At 51.2% G+C, this 17,357-nt stretch overlaps 1 long non-coding RNA gene across 1 annotated transcript in view; it reads left to right on the top strand.

Annotated features, from left to right (window-relative positions):
* The first annotated feature begins 618 nt into the window (after positions 1-618).
* LOC110258102 (uncharacterized) overlaps positions 619-17,357 on the top strand; it is a 158,060-nt gene continuing 141,321 nt past the window's right edge. Inside the window, exon 1 of the long non-coding RNA XR_014834946.1 lies at positions 619-802. This is a non-coding gene — a long non-coding RNA (uncharacterized LOC110258102). The remainder of the gene's footprint in view (positions 803-17,357) is intronic.

The raw sequence follows: 17,357 nt of genomic DNA, 5'->3' as shown, positions 1-17,357 counted from the left end.
AGCTGCCTGTTTTTTGGTTTCTCCTGACAGGTGTGTCTCTGCAATGTAAGATTGCATGTTTTGAGTCTCGAAGTCACAGTAACACCTGTGATTTGTAGTCTTTGCTCTGAAACTTGGTTTTCTGGGGTGGTGGTAATTAATGACCACAAATCACTGGGGTTAAAACCACAGTACCCATCCTCCCCCAACATGGAGAGCCGAGGTCTAAGGCCAAGGCGTCCCAGGGCTGTGTACCCCCCAGAAGCCCCAGGGGAGGGTCCTTCCTGTCCCTTCCAGGTCTGGGTGCTATTGGTGGCCCCGGGCTGGTGGCCACCTCCCTCCCATCTCTGGCTCCATCTTCTTGTGGCTTCGGCTTTCTTATCTCTTTTGTGATAATTACTCCACTGAAGGAGCATCTTCATCCTTGAGAATCTGGTCCCTCGCGCAGAGCTCAAAGAACCATAGCAATTTCATGATCCCTTTGAGAAGAGCATCTCTTGTGGTTTTTCCTGAGAAACCCAAGCACACCTGTGTTCATGCTCATGCGATTTATGCTAATGAGGTGGGCTGGTTGCCAGAGGAACCAACAAGGTGATTAAAGGGTTGGCTTTTTAAGCTCCTCCCCAAACCTCGGGAGTTGCTGAGGGGCCAAGGCTTGAACCAGTCCTACTTGGCAGAAGCTCCTTCAAAAGGGGTTCATAGAGCTTCCAGACTAGGGAGCCCACAGTTGGGAGGGTGCTGCACCCAAGCTCCTGCACATGGGGACTTCCCAACCTTGCTCTTGCCCTTCTCTACTGGGTGTTAATCTCTTTATGAGCAACAGGTAAGTCAAGGGTTTGCGGGGGGCTGTGGGGAGCCTGTGGTGGAGTTGGGACAGAAGTGTGGGTGACCTGGATCCTGCCTGTGGTTGGTGGTGAGGTGGGGACAGTGTTGGGGCCCTGGGGCCCCCTCTCAATACACGTTTGCCACAACTTGGGGTCCCTTGAGAGGTAAATTGGAGGACACCGAGCTGGGGTCCAAAGGGAACTGGAGGGTTCCTTGGTGTGGAAATGCCCCACGCTGGGTGTCAGAAGTGCTATGAGCAGGCAAATAATTTTCCTTTAACAGTGAAATGTGTTTCCACTTTTCCACAAACATCTCCTCCTGGCAGACCTCCGAGATCTCAGTCTTCTCCCTGTTACCCATTTTTCTCTCTACAATCACAGTGGAGTCTGTAAAACACGAATTAGATCCTGTTCTCATGTGCTTCAGACCCTTGGTGGATTTCATGGCTGTTAGAAAAGGACAAATGGCCTCAGCTGTCCTGCTGACTGAGGTGGGGTGGCTGGTGAAGGGCGGGCACAGATTTGGATACACTTTGGGCTGGTGGCAACCACCTCCCCTGGTACATCTCAGGTTATAATCTGTGTACTGTGGCTACATGACCTTGACAATATTTCATGACTTGTGTCTGACACAGGGAAGAGGTGACAACACTGGGTACTCGTCCCTGTACCCAACCGTCTAAGAGTAGATGCTTTGCTTTTGCAAGACTGAGGCTCACAGACTCTATAAGTAAATAGTTGCCTGTTTTTTGGTTTCTCCTGACAGGTGTGTCTATGAAATTTAATTTTCAATGTTGACTCTCATGGAATGAGAGATGATTTTCCTTGCTCTACAAATTGGTTTCAGGCGTGGGGGGGGGTTGTGATAATAAAGGAGCACAAACATGTGGGGTAAAACCCCAGGAACCCTCCCTCCCCCAGCCTGGAGAGTAAATGCCTGAGGTCAAGGCGTCCCAGGGCCGCGCTCCTTCCAGAGGCCCCGGGGAGGGTCCGTCCTGCCTCTTCCAGCTTCTGGGGGCTCCAGGTGGCCCTGGGCTGGTGGCCACCTCACTCCTGTCTCTGCCTCCATCTCCCTATGGCCTTTCTGCATGGTCCCTTTTGTTACAAGCCCCCTTGTTACGGATTTAGGGAGCATCTTCCTCCATGAGGACCTGGTCCCTGGCCCACAGCTCCTAAAACAATAAAACTTTCTTGATGCCTTTGAGCAGGGCATCTTTGGTTTTTCCTAAGAAAGCCAAGCACACCTGTGTTCATGGTCTTGCGAGTTACGCTAATGAGGTGGGGCTGGTTGCCAGAGGAACCAACAAGGTGATTAAAGAGTTGGCTTTTTAAGCTCCACCCCAAACCTCGGGAGTTGCTGAGGGGCCAAGGCTTTAACCAGTCCTACTTGGCAGAAGCTCCCTAAAAAGGGGTTCATAGAGTTTCCAGATTGGGGAGCCGACATGTGGCAGGGTGCTGCACCCCAAATTCTATGAAGACAAGGTCCTGCACGTGGGGACTCCCCCAACCTTGCCCTCGCTCTCCTCCTGTGGGTGTTGACCTCTTTATGAGCAACAGGTAAGTGTTTGTGGGGGGCTGTGGGGACTTCGTCTCAGTTTGGACACAAGTGTGAGTGACGTGGATGCTGCCTGTGTTTGGTGGTGAGGTGGGGACAGTCCTGGGGGCCTCCTCTCAATACACGTTTGCTCCAACTCAGGGTCCTTCCAGAGGTAAATTGATTGGAAGACACACAGCTGGGGTCCAAAGGGAACTGGAGGATGCCTTGGTGTGGAAATGCCCCACGCTGGGTGTCAGAAGTGCTGTGAGCAGGGAAGTAATTTTCCTGTAACAGTGAAATGTGTTTCCGCTTTTCTATCAAACACCTCCTCCTGGCAGATGTCTGAGATTTCACCTTTTCCCCTGTTAGCCGTTTTTTCCTCTGTAATCAGTGAATTCTCGAAAACACCAGGTAGATCATTCCCGAACCTGCTTCAAACTGTCGGTGGTTTCCATGGCTGTTAGGAAAGGACAAATGGCCTCCGCTGTCCTGCTGACCCAGGCGGGGTGGCTTGTGCGGGGCAGCAAGGATTTGGAACACGCTTTCGGGCTGGTGGCAACTACCTCCCCTGGTACATCTCAGGTTATAATCTGTGTGCTATGCCTTCATGACAGTGACAATATTTCATGACTTGTGTGTGACACAGGGAAGGGATGACAACACTGGGGACTAGTGCGTGTGCCCAACCTTCTAAGAGCAGACACTTTGCTTTTGCAAGGCTGAGGCTCACATCTCTGGAAATAAAGTTCCCTGTTTTTTGGTTTCTCCCGACAGGTGTGTGTCTGCAATGTACGATTGCATGTGTTGACTCTCGAAGTAACAGTAACACCTGTGATTTGTAGTCTTTGCTCTGAAACTTGGTTTTCTGGGGTGGTATTAATAAATGACCACCAAAATCGTATGGGTTAAAACCACAGTACCCATCCTCCCCCAACATGGAGAGCCGAGGTCTAAGGCCAAGGGGTCTCAGGACTGTGTACCCCCCAGAAGCTCCAGGGAGGGACCTTCCTGCCCCTTCCAGGTCTGGGGGCTCCTGGTGGCCCTGGGTTGGTGGCCACCTCCCTCCCATTTCTGGCTCCATCTTGTGCCTTCGGCTCTGTGTCATCTCTTTTGTGGTAAACATATTATTCGATTGAGAGCAATTCATCATTGAGAATCTGGTCCCTTGCACAGAGCTCGAAAAAACTTAGCAATGTTTTGATCCTTTTGAGGAGAGCAACTCTGTTTTTCGTAAGAAACCAAAGAACACCTGTGTTCATGCTCATGCCACTTATGCTAATGAGGTGGGGCTGGTTGCCAGAGGAACCAACAAGGTGATTAAAGGGTTGGCTTTTTAAGCCCCACCCCAAACCTCGGGAGTTGCTGAGGGGCCAAGGCTTGAACCAGTCCTACTTGGCAGAAGCTCCCTCAAAAGGAGTTCATAGAGCTTCCAGAGTGGGGAGCCGACATGTGGCAGGGTGCTGCACCCCAAACTCCATGAAGACAAGCTCCTGCACGTGGGGACTCCCCCAACCTTGCCCTTGCCCTCCTCTTCTGGGTGTTGACATCTTTATGAGCAACAGGTAAGTCAGGGGTCTCCTGAGTTGTGTGAGGGGGGCCGTGGGGAGCCTGTGGTGGAGTTGGGACAGAAGTGTGGGTGACCTGGACCCCTGCCTGTGGTTGGTGGTGAGGTGGGGAGAGTCTTGGGGGCCTGGGGCTCCCTCTCAATACACACTGGCACCAACTCAGGGTCCTTTCCGAGGGGAATTGATTGGTAGGACACCCAGCTGGGGTTGGAAGGGAACTAGAAGATTCCTTGGTGTGGAAACGCCCCATGCTGGGTGTCGGAAGCCCTGTGAGCAGAGAAACAACTTTAACAATTAACAATGTGGTTACGTCTTTCGAGCAAACACCTCCACCTGGAGGTCCTCCCTGATTTCTCCCTTTGCCCTGTAAGCCTTTCTTGTCTCATCAGAGCCAGTCATCTCAAACCCCAATCAGATAGTGCCTGTACCTGCTTAGACCGCTCGGCCCTTTTCCTGCCTGTTAGAAAAAGACAGATGGCTTCACCTGATTTGCTGACCGAGGCTGCTTCTCTGTATCTTGTCTGTGGTTCTAAGCACACTTCTTACTGGATTTAGGGCCACCCTCATCCATGAGGACCTGGTCCCTGCACACAGCTCCCCAAACCATAGCAAATTTTTGAGTGATCCCTTTGAGGAGAGCGTCTTTTGTTATTTCTAAGAAACCCAAGCACATCTGTGTTCATGCTCATGCGATTTATGCTAATGAGGTGGGGTGGTTGCCAGAGGAACCAACAAGGTGATTAAAAGGTTGGCTTTTTAAGCTCCACCCCCAAACCTCGGGAGTTGCTGAGGGGCCAAGGCTTGAACCAGTCCTACTTGGCAGAAGCTCCCTAAACAGGGGTTCATAAAGCTTCCAGATTGGGGAGCCCACAGTTGGCAGGGTGCTGCCAAACATCCATGAAGACAAGCTCCTGCACGTGGCAGTCCCCAAACCTTGCTCTTGCCCTCCTCTTCTGGGTGTTGACCTCTTTATGAGCAACAGGTAAGTCACTTGTTTTCTGAGTTGTGTGAGGGGGGCTGTGGGGACCCTGTGTAGCAGTTTAGAGACAAGTGTGGGTGAACTGGAACCCCCGCCTGTGGTTGGTGGTGAGGTGGGGACAGTAGTGGGGCCTGGGGCTCCCTCTCGACACAGGTTTGCATCAACTCGGGGTCGTTTCCAAGGTGAATTGAATTGGAGGACACCCAGCCGGTATCCGAGGGGAACTGGAGGATTCCTTGGTGTGGAAATGCCCCACGCTGGGTGTCAGAAGTGCTGTGAGCAGGCAAATAATTTTCCTTTAACAATAAAATGTGTTTCTGCTTTTCCACAAACACGTCCTCCTGGCAGACGTCCGAGATCTCGCCCTTTCCCTATTACCAGTTCTCTCTAATCGAAGTCTCTAGAAACCAATTAAGTCTTGTTCGTACCTGCTTCAGACTCTATGGTTTTCATGGAAGTTAAAAACGGACAAATAGCTTCACCTGCCCTGCTGACCGAGGCAGGGTGGCTGGTGCAGGGCAGGCATGGATTTGGAACAGGCTTTGGGGCTGGTGGCATCGCCCTCCCCCAGGTACCTCTCAGGTTATAATCAGGGTTCTAAGGCATCACGATGTGGACACTATTTCATGACTACGGTCTGACACAGGGAAGAGGTGACAACACTGGGGACTAGTCCTGTGGCCGACCATATAAGAGCAGACACTTTGCTTTTTCAAGGCTGAGGCTCACCTCTGTAAACAGTTACTTGGCTCGTTTTTCCTGACAGGTGTATCTCTGCAAGTTAATTGTCACGTGTTAATTCTGATGTATGTAGAGATTGGTCGTCTTAGCTCCGTAAATTGGTTTTGGAGGGGGGTGGGGGTGATAATGACCACAAATCACGTGGGTTCAAACCACAGGAACCCACCCTCCTCCATCCTGGGGACCAGACATCTGAGGTCAAGGGGTCCCAGGACTGTGCTCCCTCCAGGAGGCGGCTCCCTCTGGGGGCTCCAGGCAGCCCTCGGCTGGAGGCCACCTCTCTCCCGTCTGTGCCTCCATCTTCCCGTGGCTTCTCCTCTGTTTCCTCTCGTGTCTCTTAGGAGGACACTGTCCTTGGATGGAGGGCCCCCCTCATCCAGGAGGACCTTCTCTCAGACCCTTCCTGTGGCTGCTCTGTGCCTTCTCTGTTAAGACACTTGGTGGCCCCTAAATGTACTCACTTCATCCACGAGGACTTGGTCCCTGGCACACAGGTCGTAAAACCTTAGCAATGTTTTGACCCCTCGAGCAGAGCATCCCTGGTTTTTCCTATGAATCCCAAGCTCACCAGGTTATGCCAATGAGGCAGGACTGGTTGGCAGAGGAGCCAACTAGGTGATGAAAAGGCTATTTTAGTTCCACCCCCAACCTCCAGAGCTGCTGAGAGGCCAAGCCTTTAATCAGTCCTGCCGAGGGGAACCTCCCTAAAACGAGGGTTCAGAGAGCATCTGGATTGGGGAGCCCACAGTTGGGAGGGGGCTGCACCCCAAATCCATGGAGACAAGTTCCAGCAGGCGAGACCCGCACCCACTTCGCCCTCCGCTTCCCGACTGGCTGTTCACCCCTTGCTGAGCAACAGGTAAGTCTCATGTTTCCTGAGTTCTGGGGGGCACCCTCCATGTGCAGGAGGTTGGACAGAAGTGTGGGAGACTTGGGTCCCCGCCGGTGGTTAGTGGTGAGATGGGGGTGGTCCTGGGGGCTGGGCCCTTCTCTGCTGGGTCTTCGCCCACTGGGGGCCCTTTCTGAGGTGAACTGAATTGGAGGACCCCCAGCTGGGGTCCGAAGGGAACTGCGGGATTCTTTGGTATGGAAATGCCCCACGCTGCGTGTCAGAAGCACTGAGCAGAGAGATGATCTTCCTTTAACAATGAAATGTTTCTGCTTTTCCATCAAACACCTCCTCCTGGCAGACCTCCGAGATCTCACCCTTTCCCCTGTTAGCCGTTCTGCTCTCTTTAATCAGAGTGATTTCTCCAAAACAATCAATTCGTGTCTGTACCTGCTTCAAACCCTCGGGTGTTTTCATGGCTGTTAGGAAAGGACAAAGGGCTTCACTTGTCCTGCTGACCGAGGTGAGGTGGCTGGTGCAGAGCAGGCACAGATTTAAACCCGTTTTGGGTCTGATGGGAATGACGTGCCCCAGATACATCTTGGGACAGTGTTGTATGACTTGTGTCTGACACAGGAAAGAGAGGACAACCCTGGGGATGAGTCAGTGTGCCCAACCGTCTGAGAGCAGATGCCCTGCTTTTGTAAGGCTGAGGTTCGCCGTCACTGTAAATAACTCGTTCCCTGTCTCTGGATCTCCCGACAGGTGCATTCCTGCCGCAGAACTTTGCCTGGGTTGATTCTCATGGAAGTGGAGATGGGTTTGCTTTGCTCTATAAATTGGTTTCGTGTGGTCTGAGGTCAAGGGGTCCCAGGGCTGTGCTCCCTTCAGAGGTGCCAGGGGAGGGTCCTTCCTGCCTTTTCCAGCTTCTGGGGGCTCCAGGCAGCCCTGGGGTAGCGGTCACCTCCCTCCTGGCTCTGCCTCCGTCTTCCCGTGGCTTCTCCTCTGTGTTTCTTCTTGTGTCTCTTAGGAGGACACTGTCCTTGGAGGGAGGGCCCCCCTCATCCAGGAGTAGCTCCTATCACACCCTTCCTGTGGCTGTTCTTGTGTCTTGTCTGTTGTTATGGGGACGCTCATGACTGGATGCAGGGCTCGTTTTCATCCATGAGGATCTGGTCCCTGGCACACAGCTCCTAAAACCCTAGCCATTTCCTGAGAGATACCTTTGAGCAGAGCCTCTCTGATTATTCCTGAGAAACCCAGGCTCACTTGTTGATGCAAATGAGTTTATTCAAATGAAATTTACGCTAATGAGGCAGGGCTGGTTGCCTGGGGAACCCACCTAGAGGTTACAAGGTTGGCTTTTGAGCCGCACCCCCAACCTCCAGAGCTGCTGAGGGGCCAAGGCTTTTCCAGTCCTGCCTAGTGGAAGGAACCTCCCTACAAAGGGGGTTCAGAGAGCTTCTTGGTTGAGCTTACAGTTGGGAGGGTGCTGCACCCCAAACTCCTAGGAGACTGAAGCTTCTGCTTGTGGGACCCGCCGCCACCCCCAGCTCCTCCTCTAGCTGTTCACCCTTTAGGGAGAGTAGTGAATTCACGAGGTTCCTGAGTTCTGTGAGGAAGGCTGGGGGGGACCCTCCACCTGTAGGAAGTTGTGCAGAAGTGCGGGTGAGCTGGGCCTCTGGTTGGTGGTTCGGCGGGTGCAGTCCTGGAGGTTCGGCCCCCCATCTATCTCAGCTTTTGCACCAACCCGGTCCTGAGGTGAACTGAATTGGAGGACACCCAGCTAGGGTCCGAAGGGACCTGCTGGATTTCTTGGTGTGGAAACGCCCCACGTTGGGGGTCAGAAGTTCTCTGAGCAGAAAAGTAACTTTTCAACAATTAAATGTTTCCACTTTTCCATCAAACACCTCCTCATGGCGGACCTCCAAGATCTCACTTTTTTCCTGTTAGCCATTTTTTCTCTAATCAGAGCGAATTCTCTACACCCCCAATTAGACTGTGTCCTTAGGTATATCAAACCCTCGATTTTCATGGCAGTTAGAAAAGGACAAATAACTTCACCTGTCCTGCTGACTGAAGAAGTGGGGTGGCTGGTGCAGGGTGGACACGGATTTGGAACACACTTTGGGGCTGCTTGCTGCGACCTCCCCCTGGTACATCTCAGGACAATGTTCTAATACTTGTGTCTGACCCAGCAAAGAGATGACCGCGTTGGGGACTCTTCCCTGGGCCCAGCTGCCTAAGAGCGGGCACTCTGCTTTTGCAAGGCTGAGGCTCAGTCTCTGGAAATAAGTAGTCAGCTATCTCTGGCTTCTCCTGCCAGATGGATCTCTGCAGCATAACTGCATGTGTGGAGGCTCATGGAAGTAGAGATGGGTTTTCTTTGCTCTGGAATTTGGTTTTCTGGGCTTGTGATAATGGCCACAAATCACGCAGGTTAACACCCCAGGAACCCCCCCTCCCCCAGCCCTGGAGACCAGACGACTGAGGGCAAGGGGTCCCAGGGCTGCGCTCCCTCCAGAGGCTCCAGGGCAGGGTCCTTCCGGTTTCTGGGGCTCCAGGCAGCCCTGGGCTGCTGGTTGCCTCACTGCCCACTCCATCTAAACATGGCTCTTCCTCTGGGTCTCCTCTGCTGTCTCAGGAGGACAGTGTCCTTGGAGGAAGGGCCCCCCTCATCCAGGAGGACTTCCTCCCTAGACCCTTCACTTGGCGTGTCCTCTTCTGTCTCTTAGGACATTGTCCTTGGAGGAAGGGCCCCCCTCATCCAGGAGGACTTCCTCCCAGATCCTTCCCGTAGCTTCTCTGCATCTTCTCTGTTACAAGGCCACTGATGATTGCCTTCAGGGCGAGTTTCATCCATGAGGATCTGGTCCCTAGAGCACATTTCCTAAAACCCTAGCCGTTCCCTGAGACATACCTTTGAGCAGAGCCTCTTTGATTATTCGTGAGAAACCCGAGCTCACCTGTTTATGCTAATGAGACTGATGCTAGTGAGGCAGGGCTTGTTTCCTGAGGAACCCACCTAGAGGTTAGAAGGTTGGCTTTTGAGCCCCACCCCCAGCCTCCAGAGCTGCCAAGGGGCCAAGGCTTCTCAGTCCTGCCAAGGGGAACCTCCCTACAAAAGGGACTTGGCTTCTGGGTTGGGGAGCCCACAGTTGGGAGGGTGTTGCACCCCAAGATCCAGAGGGACAGCAACTTCTGCACGTGGGGGTCCCCCAGATCTTGCTCCCCCTCTGGCTGTTCCCCCCCTTGATGAGCAGCAGAGAAGTCCCATGTTGCCCGAGTTCTGTGTGGTGGGGGCTCGGGGACCCTGTGTCTGCAGGAGGTTGGACAGAAGTGGGGGTGACCTGGGCCCCTGCCTGTGGTTGTTGGTGAGGTGGGGCCAGTCCTGGGGGCTGGGCCCTTCCCTGCTGGGTTGGTGCCAACTGGGGGTCGTTTCCGAGGTGAATTGTAGTAGAGGACACTCAGCTGGGGTCCGAAGGGAACTGGGGGAGTCCTTGGTGTGGAAACGCCCCACATTGGGTGGCAGAGGCACCGTGAGGCCTCTACTTTGAGAAACGCCCCTAGGTCGTGAGTCCCTTGACCGACCCAGGGCGACCCGGTGTTAAGACAGTTTGTGCAGGGTAGCTCAGGGTCTAGGCGTCGGGATCTTGGCAAAGAGAAGCATTTTCTTAGCTCAAGATTCTGCACATGGTCTGGGCGAAGCCAACACCCTGTGGCTTTGAGGAATCGACAAGAGATTTCAGGAGTTCCTGTAGTGGCTCAGCAGGAATGACTCGTATCCATGAGGGCGTGTGTTCAATCCCTGGCCTCGATCAGTTGGTTAAGGATCCGGCACTGCCTTGAGCTGTGGTGTATGTAGGTCACAGACGAGGGCCTGATCCAGCAAGGCTGTGGCTGTGGTGTAGACCAGTAGCCTCGGCTCCAGTGTGACCCCTGGCTTGGGAACCTCCATGTGACACAGATCCAGCCCTAAAAGAAAAAGTGTGCATTTGAAGAATCCTGTGTGGGGGATGGCGTACCCATGAGACGTTGGGGTGACCTCAGGGTTTCATGACCAGATGGGGTTCACGGGCCTTTTTTGTGGTCTTTGATTTTGTGTGTGTGTGTTGTTGGCCTCACCCAAGGTATATGGAGGTTCCCAAGGCAGGGGTCGAATTGGAGCTGTAGCCAGTGGTCTACACCACAGCCATAGCACCTTGGGATCCAGCTGCATCTGCGACCTACACCACAGTGCAAGGCAACTTGGCATCCTTAACCCCCTGAGCAAGGCCAGGGATTGAACCTGCATCCTCCTGGATGCTCGTCAGATTGGTTTCTGCTGAGCCACGACAGGAACTCCCTAGTCTTTGATTTTAATGTGACTCTGAGGGTCCCCGTTTCTCCTATGCTAAGACGGTTGTTTTGGGCACCTGAGGATTCAGGAAGAGGCTTTGTGTTTTATTTTTTTACTTTTTATTAATTTTTCAATTTTTTCCCATTGTACAGCAAGGGAGTCAGGTTAACCTTACATGTATACATTACAGTTATATTTTTTCCCCCACCCTTTGTTCTGTTGCAAAATGAGTATCTAGACATAGTTCTCAATGCTATTCAGCAGGATCTCCTTGTGAATCTATTCTAAGTTGTGTCTGATAAGCCCTTTGTTTCAGTCATTGGTGTTGCTGGCCATTTCTGGAGCTGACAAGGGGCTCAGGGGTCTTTATTGCTCAGCTGGCATCTTGGTCTTCGGCCCCCAGGGTTGAGCTCCTGCGAGGCACCCAGGCTTCCTGCAACAGCCAGAAATGCAGGGCTGTGTTCTCTCCATTGGAGCAAATACCTGGGCAGAGCTGCTGAGTGGCTTTGTCACCTGCAGGTCACTCCAGTGCAGAGTGGAGAGTCTGGGCTTCTGAGGGAATTCTCACCCCTTGTAAGTCTTCTCACTTGGCTGGGAAAGCCTGTGAGGGCGAAGGGACCCCTCTCTGTACAGGTCTCTCTGTGTTTAAGTATCTGCATCTGTGGTCCTGCACTTAAGAGTCTCTGCAGTTGTCTGTGTGTGTCTCTTCATTCCTGCATCTGCCTGTCTTTGTTTGACTATATTCCTGCACCTGTGTCTGTAGCAACTGCCTTACTGCATCCATGTGTGTTTATAACTTTGGGTCTATATCCCTGCATCTGTTGCTGTTTTGGGATCCCTGAGTTTACATTCTGTGTCTATATTCCTGTCTGTTTCTATTCCTGCATCTGTGGGTGTGCTTATACATCTGTGTGTGTTCATAGGTCTGTGTGTGTCTATATTTATTCTGTGCCTGGGCATCTATGTTCTTAGGTCTGTGTACGTTTATGTGTGTTTTCCTCTGTCTGTGCCACCCCTGTGGCCTCCCTCAGGCCTCTCTCGGCAGCCCCTTGTCATTCTTCCTCCCCCCATGGCTGTGTCACCCAGGATGGTGTCTCTGGGCCCAGGGGGCTCTGCCCCTATGGCTTGATTTGGGGGTGATGATGCTGCATTTCCTGCAGGGCTGTGTGAGCCGTGTTCCCTGCCCTGAATGGTCCTTCTGTTTCAGGCAATGAGGCCACAGGGCCAGGGTGGCCGGGATTGGACAGAGATTGATTAGGAAGCAGAACACACAGCTGTCTCCCCTCCTAAGAAAACAGCCCAGCCCTGCATGGTGACACCCTGGCTGGGAGGGTTCACAAGGCTGTAAGGATGGCAGTGAAAAAGGTCTAGTTCAGAAGGGGTTCACTTGTTAAAATGCCTTCTTAAATATTGATTTTGTGAACTAAAAGACTTATTTTTAAAAATTTTAGAGTTATATTAGTTTTTAAAGGTTTGTTTATTGTGGCTGCCTGAGGCATATGGAGTTTCCAGGCCAGGGATCAGATGTGAGCCACAGTTGAAACCTGTATCACAATGCTGGATCCTTAACCCACTGTGCCAGCTGGGTGTCAAACCCACGTCCCAGGGCTCCGGAGATGCCACTGATCCTGTTGCCCCAGAGCGGGAACTCCTCTATTCATTTTTTTTTTAACTTCTATTCCATTGGAGTATAGTGAACTACAGTGCTGTGTTTCAGGTGTATTGCAAAGGGTGTCAGTTATACATGTATCACTTTGAGTACCTTACCTCGTGCAGGTTATTACGGGCTATTGAATATAGTTCCTTAGGTTGTATAGGAGAGCCTTGATGCTTACTGAGTTTATCTATACTAGAGTGTATGTTGACCCCAAACAACTAATTTATTCCTCCCCCAGCTGTTCCCGTTTGGTAACCATAAGTTCTCTATGTCTGAGTCTCATTTCTACATAAGTTCGTTGGTGTCATATATGAGATTCCAACAGCAGTGAGTTCAGGTGATGTTTGTCCTTCCCTTTCTGACCAACATCTTAGTATGATCACCTGTATGTGCACCCATGTTGCTGAAGATGGCATCATTTTATCCTTCTTTATGGCTGGGTAATACTCCATTGTGGGTATGGAGCACATCTTTTTTTATTCATGCTCTGTCGATGGGCACTTAGGTTGCTTCCATGTCTTGTCTATTGGGAATAGTGCTGCTGTGAACACAGGAGTGCAGGTATCTTTTCCAATTATGGCTTTTTCTGGACATATGCCCAGGTAGTGGGATTGATGGATCATGTGGTCATTCTATTTTCAGTTCTCCTGAGTTTGTTTTTTTTCGGTGCTGGTGGTTTTTTTTTTTTTTTTTTCTTCTATTTGTCAGGGCCATACCTGCAGGTTATGGAAGTTCCCAGGCTAGGGTTCAGCTCATATCTGCAGCTGCTCTTCTGTGCCACAGCCCCAGCCAGATCCTTAACCCATTGAGCGAGGCCAGGGATCAAACCCAGATCCTCACGGATCCTACTCAGGTTCCTTATCACTGAGCCACGAGGGGGAACTCTTCCGTCTCATTTTCTACAAGTCGTTGTTTGGAATAGACCCTCAGCACTGTTTCAGTGCCTGTTACAAGCAGAGCGACTCCATATTTCTAGACACACCTGACCCAAGCTTTCCTTCATGCTCTCTTACCTCCTGTTGGGTCTGAGTCTGCACAAGTCTGCACAGATGCAAAGTACTGGTGAATACATTCCCCCACTTTTCTTCCACGTTTGCAGTAGAAGGGACACAGCACCGGGTTAGCCTCACGTGTCCAGCATGGTCATGTGACTTACATCGTGAGATGACGGCTAGAAAAATTTCACGGAATGACTATTCCCTGGAGAAACCCAAATCAAGACTGAGAAAAAGTTTTTTTCTTGTGATGAGAACTCTTAAGGTTGACTTTGAGTAAACCTGCTCTACAGTGTCCGGCCGTGTAGGTTAAATGTACCCTGTTGGCCGTCACACCCCTAGGACTGAGTCATCCTCTAACTGGAGGGGGTCCCTTTTGCACCAGCTTCCCCAATTCCCCCACCTGCTGTGACCCCAAGGCTCATCTTGTTCTCTGCCTCTCACTTGAATGCTGTTGGCTTTTGGTCTCGGCTGTTACTTGTAAGGGAGCTTTCTTCCAGAGGCTTGGGTTTGGCTCAGGAGGCTGCACCACCCTGCCTGTGTCCCCGAGACGCTGTCTGCAAACCGTTTGCTCTGGGGCTGAGGGTCCTTCTTGACTGGGTTCTGCTCCAGATGAGAGGCAGGAGGGTTGGGGCCAGAGTCTGGGACCCAGCAGTGTCGTGTCCATATGCCTGAGGGACCCTGCTTCCTCCTCCTGCAGGAGGACAATTCTGGGCATGAGTGGGAAGCCCCCAGAGGGGACGGGTGACCCCACAAGAGAAACTCCTGTCCACACTCCCTGAGAGCACAAGAAGGAGGTATGTAGCCTCTAGCCCTGTTTTCTGGGCACTCGGCTCCCCAAAGCCTTGGACTCTGAAGGGATAAGGTCTTGTGTAGGCTGACCTGGTGGCTTGTTAACCCACAGGTTTGTCAGAGCAGGATGTGTGTGTTTCCATATACGCTGAGGTGTTTGTCTTCTCTTTCTGACGGACTTGATTTCCATTGGGAATCTCTAGGTTCATCCACGTGGCTGCGAATGAGATGGTTTCATTCTTTTTTATGGTTGAGTAATATTCCGTTGTAATTATGCCCCACTGCTTCTCATTCTCTCAAGTTCTATCTGAAGAGACAAGATAGAATTCCCTGTGCTGTTCGGCTCAACCTCATTGCTTATCCAGTCTTTTTTTTGTTTGTTTGTTTTACCTTTTCTAGGGCTGCTCCCATGACATATGGAGGTTCCCAAGCCAGGGGTCTAATCAGAGCTGTAGCAACTGGCGTGTGCAAGAGCCACAGCAACACGGGATCTGAGCTGCTTCTGTGACCTGCATCCCAGCTCCCGGCAATGTCAGATTCTTAACGCACTGAGCAAGGCCAGGGATTGGACCTGCAACCTCATGGTTCCCCGTCAGACTGGTTTCCACTGCCCCACAGGGGGAACTCCTGCTTATCCATTCTCAATGTCAGAGTTTGCAGCTACTTACCCCAAACCCCCACCCCTTAGCCCACTCTCTCCCCCTCAGCAACCACAAGTCCGTGCTCCATGTCTGTGAATTGGTTTCTGTTCTGCAGACAGGTTCATTTGTGCCATGTTTTAAGTTGCAGATATAAGTGATCTCTGACGGTATTTGTCTTCCTATATTTGCCTGCCCTCACTTAGTATGAGAATCTCTAGGTCCAACCGTGTTGCTGCCATTATTTCACTCATTTTTATGGCTGATATTCCATTCTGTGTGTGTATTTATTGAAGCTCTGCTTTGAGGGCAACATTTTGGGGTGCAGACCCCCTATATCCCCTGTGTTCCCTGCAGAGGCTCCAGGGGAGGGTCCTTCCTGCCTCTTCTAGTGTCTGGGGGCTCCAGGTGGCCCTGGGCTGGTGGCCGCCTCCCTCCCATCTCTGCCTCCATCTTCCCGTGGTTTCTCCTCTCTGTCTGCTTCTCTTCTGTGTCTCTTAGGAGGACACTGTCCTTGGATGGAGGGCCCCCCTCATCCAAGAGGACCTCCTCTCAGACCCTTCCCATGACTTCTCTGTCTCTTCTCTGTTGTAAGGATACTTGTTAGTAGGTTGAGGTTCCCTCATCCATGAGGACCTGGGTCTTGGCACACAGCTCTTAAACCACAGCAAGTTCTTGATCCCTTCGAGCAGAGCATCTTGAGTTTTTCCTAAGACAGCCAAGCACACCTGTTTATGCTAGTGAGCTGGGGCTGGTTGCCTGTCTGACTGTATTCCTGAACCTGTGTGTGTCTGGGATGCATCTATTACTGCATTTGAGTCTTTTTAGGTCTCTGCCTGTGTTGATAGGTTTGTCTATATTTTTGCATCTGTTGCTGTTTTTAGGTTCCTGTGTTTCCATTTTGTGTGTATATTCATGCATCTGTGGATCTGCTTATACATCTGTGTCTGTGTTCATAGGTCCATGTGTGTCCCTTTGTGTTTGTGCACATCCCTGTGGCTCCCCCCACCCTCCCCCAGGCCTCTCTTGGTAGCCCCTTGTCAACTCCCATGTCCCCACAGCCGTGTCACCAAGGATGTTTTCCTGGGCCGGTGGGCTCTGGCGTTAAAGCTTGATTTGGAGCTGATGCTGCATTTCCCATGGGGCTGTGTCAGCCCTGTTCTCTGCCCTGCATGGTCCTTCTGTTTCAGGCAATGAGGACACAGGGCCAGGGTGGTTGGGATTGGACAGAGATTAACTAGAAAGCAGAACACACAGCTGTCTTCCCTCCTAAGAGAGCAGGCCATCCCTGCACAGTGATGCCCTGGCTGGGAGGGTTTACAAAGCTGTAAGGATGGCAGTGAAAAAGGTCTAGTTCAAGTTCAGAAGGTGTTCACTTGCGAAAATGACTTTTTATATTGTAATTTTGTGAATTAAAAAACCTATTTCAAATATTAGAGTTTTTTCAATTTTGCAAATTTTGGCTGCCCGAGGCTTATGGAGTTCCTGGGCCAGGGATCAGATCTGAGCCACAGTGGAAACCTGTATCACAATGCTGGATCCTTAACCCACTGTGCCGGCTGGGTGTCAAACCCACATCCCAGGGCTCCAGAGACAGTGCCAATCCTGTGCCCCACAGTGGGAACTCCTCTATCCTTTTCTTAAAAAAATAAATTTTATATTATGTTGGAGTATAGTTGATTTACAAGGTCATTTTTCAGGTGTATGGCAAAGGGTATGAGTTATACATGTATCATTTTGAGATTCTTGCCTCATATGGGTTACTACAGGATACTGAATATAGTTTTTTAGACTGTGCAGGAGAGCCTTGATGCTTACTGAGTTTATCTATACTAATGTGTACGTTGTTGACCCCAAACAACTCATACATCCCTCCCCCCAGCCACTCCCCTTTGGTAACCATACATTTTCTATGAGTCTGTTTCTCTTTTCCAAATAAGTTCATTGGTGTCATACAAGTTTCCACATAGCAGTGACCTCAGCTGGTGTTTCTCTCCCTTTCTGACTTACATCTCTTAGTATGATCCCCTGTAGGTCCACCCATGTCACTGAAAATGGCATCATTTTGTTCTTTTTCATAACTGAGTAATATTCCATTGTGTGTATGGAGCACATCTTTTTTATTCGTCCTCTGTTAGTGGCTACTTAGGTTGGTTCTCTGTCTTGCCTATTGTCAATAGTGCTGCTGTGAACATAGGCGTGCAGGTACCTTTTTGGGTTATGGTTTTCTCTGGATAGATGCCCAGGAGTTGGGATTCCTGAATCATGTGGTCATTCTGTTTTTAGATTTGTTGAGTTGCTTGTTCTTCTTTTGGTCATGGCCATACCTGCAGGGTATGGAAGTCCCCAGGCGAGGGTTCAAATCAGCTGCAGCTGCTCTTCTATGCCATAGCCCCTATAATGCCAGATCTGAGCCACATCTGCGACCTACACTACAGCTTGTGGCAACCCCGATTCCCTAACCCCACTGAGTGAGCCCAGG

The sequence above is a fragment of the Sus scrofa genome, chromosome X (genome assembly GCF_054392235.1).
Source record: "Sus scrofa isolate SSC_HxYL_T2T_F1_AM1 chromosome X, Sscrofa_HxYL_maternal_Yorkshire_Landrace_v2.0, whole genome shotgun sequence".
In the NCBI taxonomy this organism is placed as follows: Eukaryota; Metazoa; Chordata; class Mammalia; order Artiodactyla; family Suidae; genus Sus; species Sus scrofa.
This window is presented reverse-complemented; position numbering and strand designations above follow the sequence as displayed.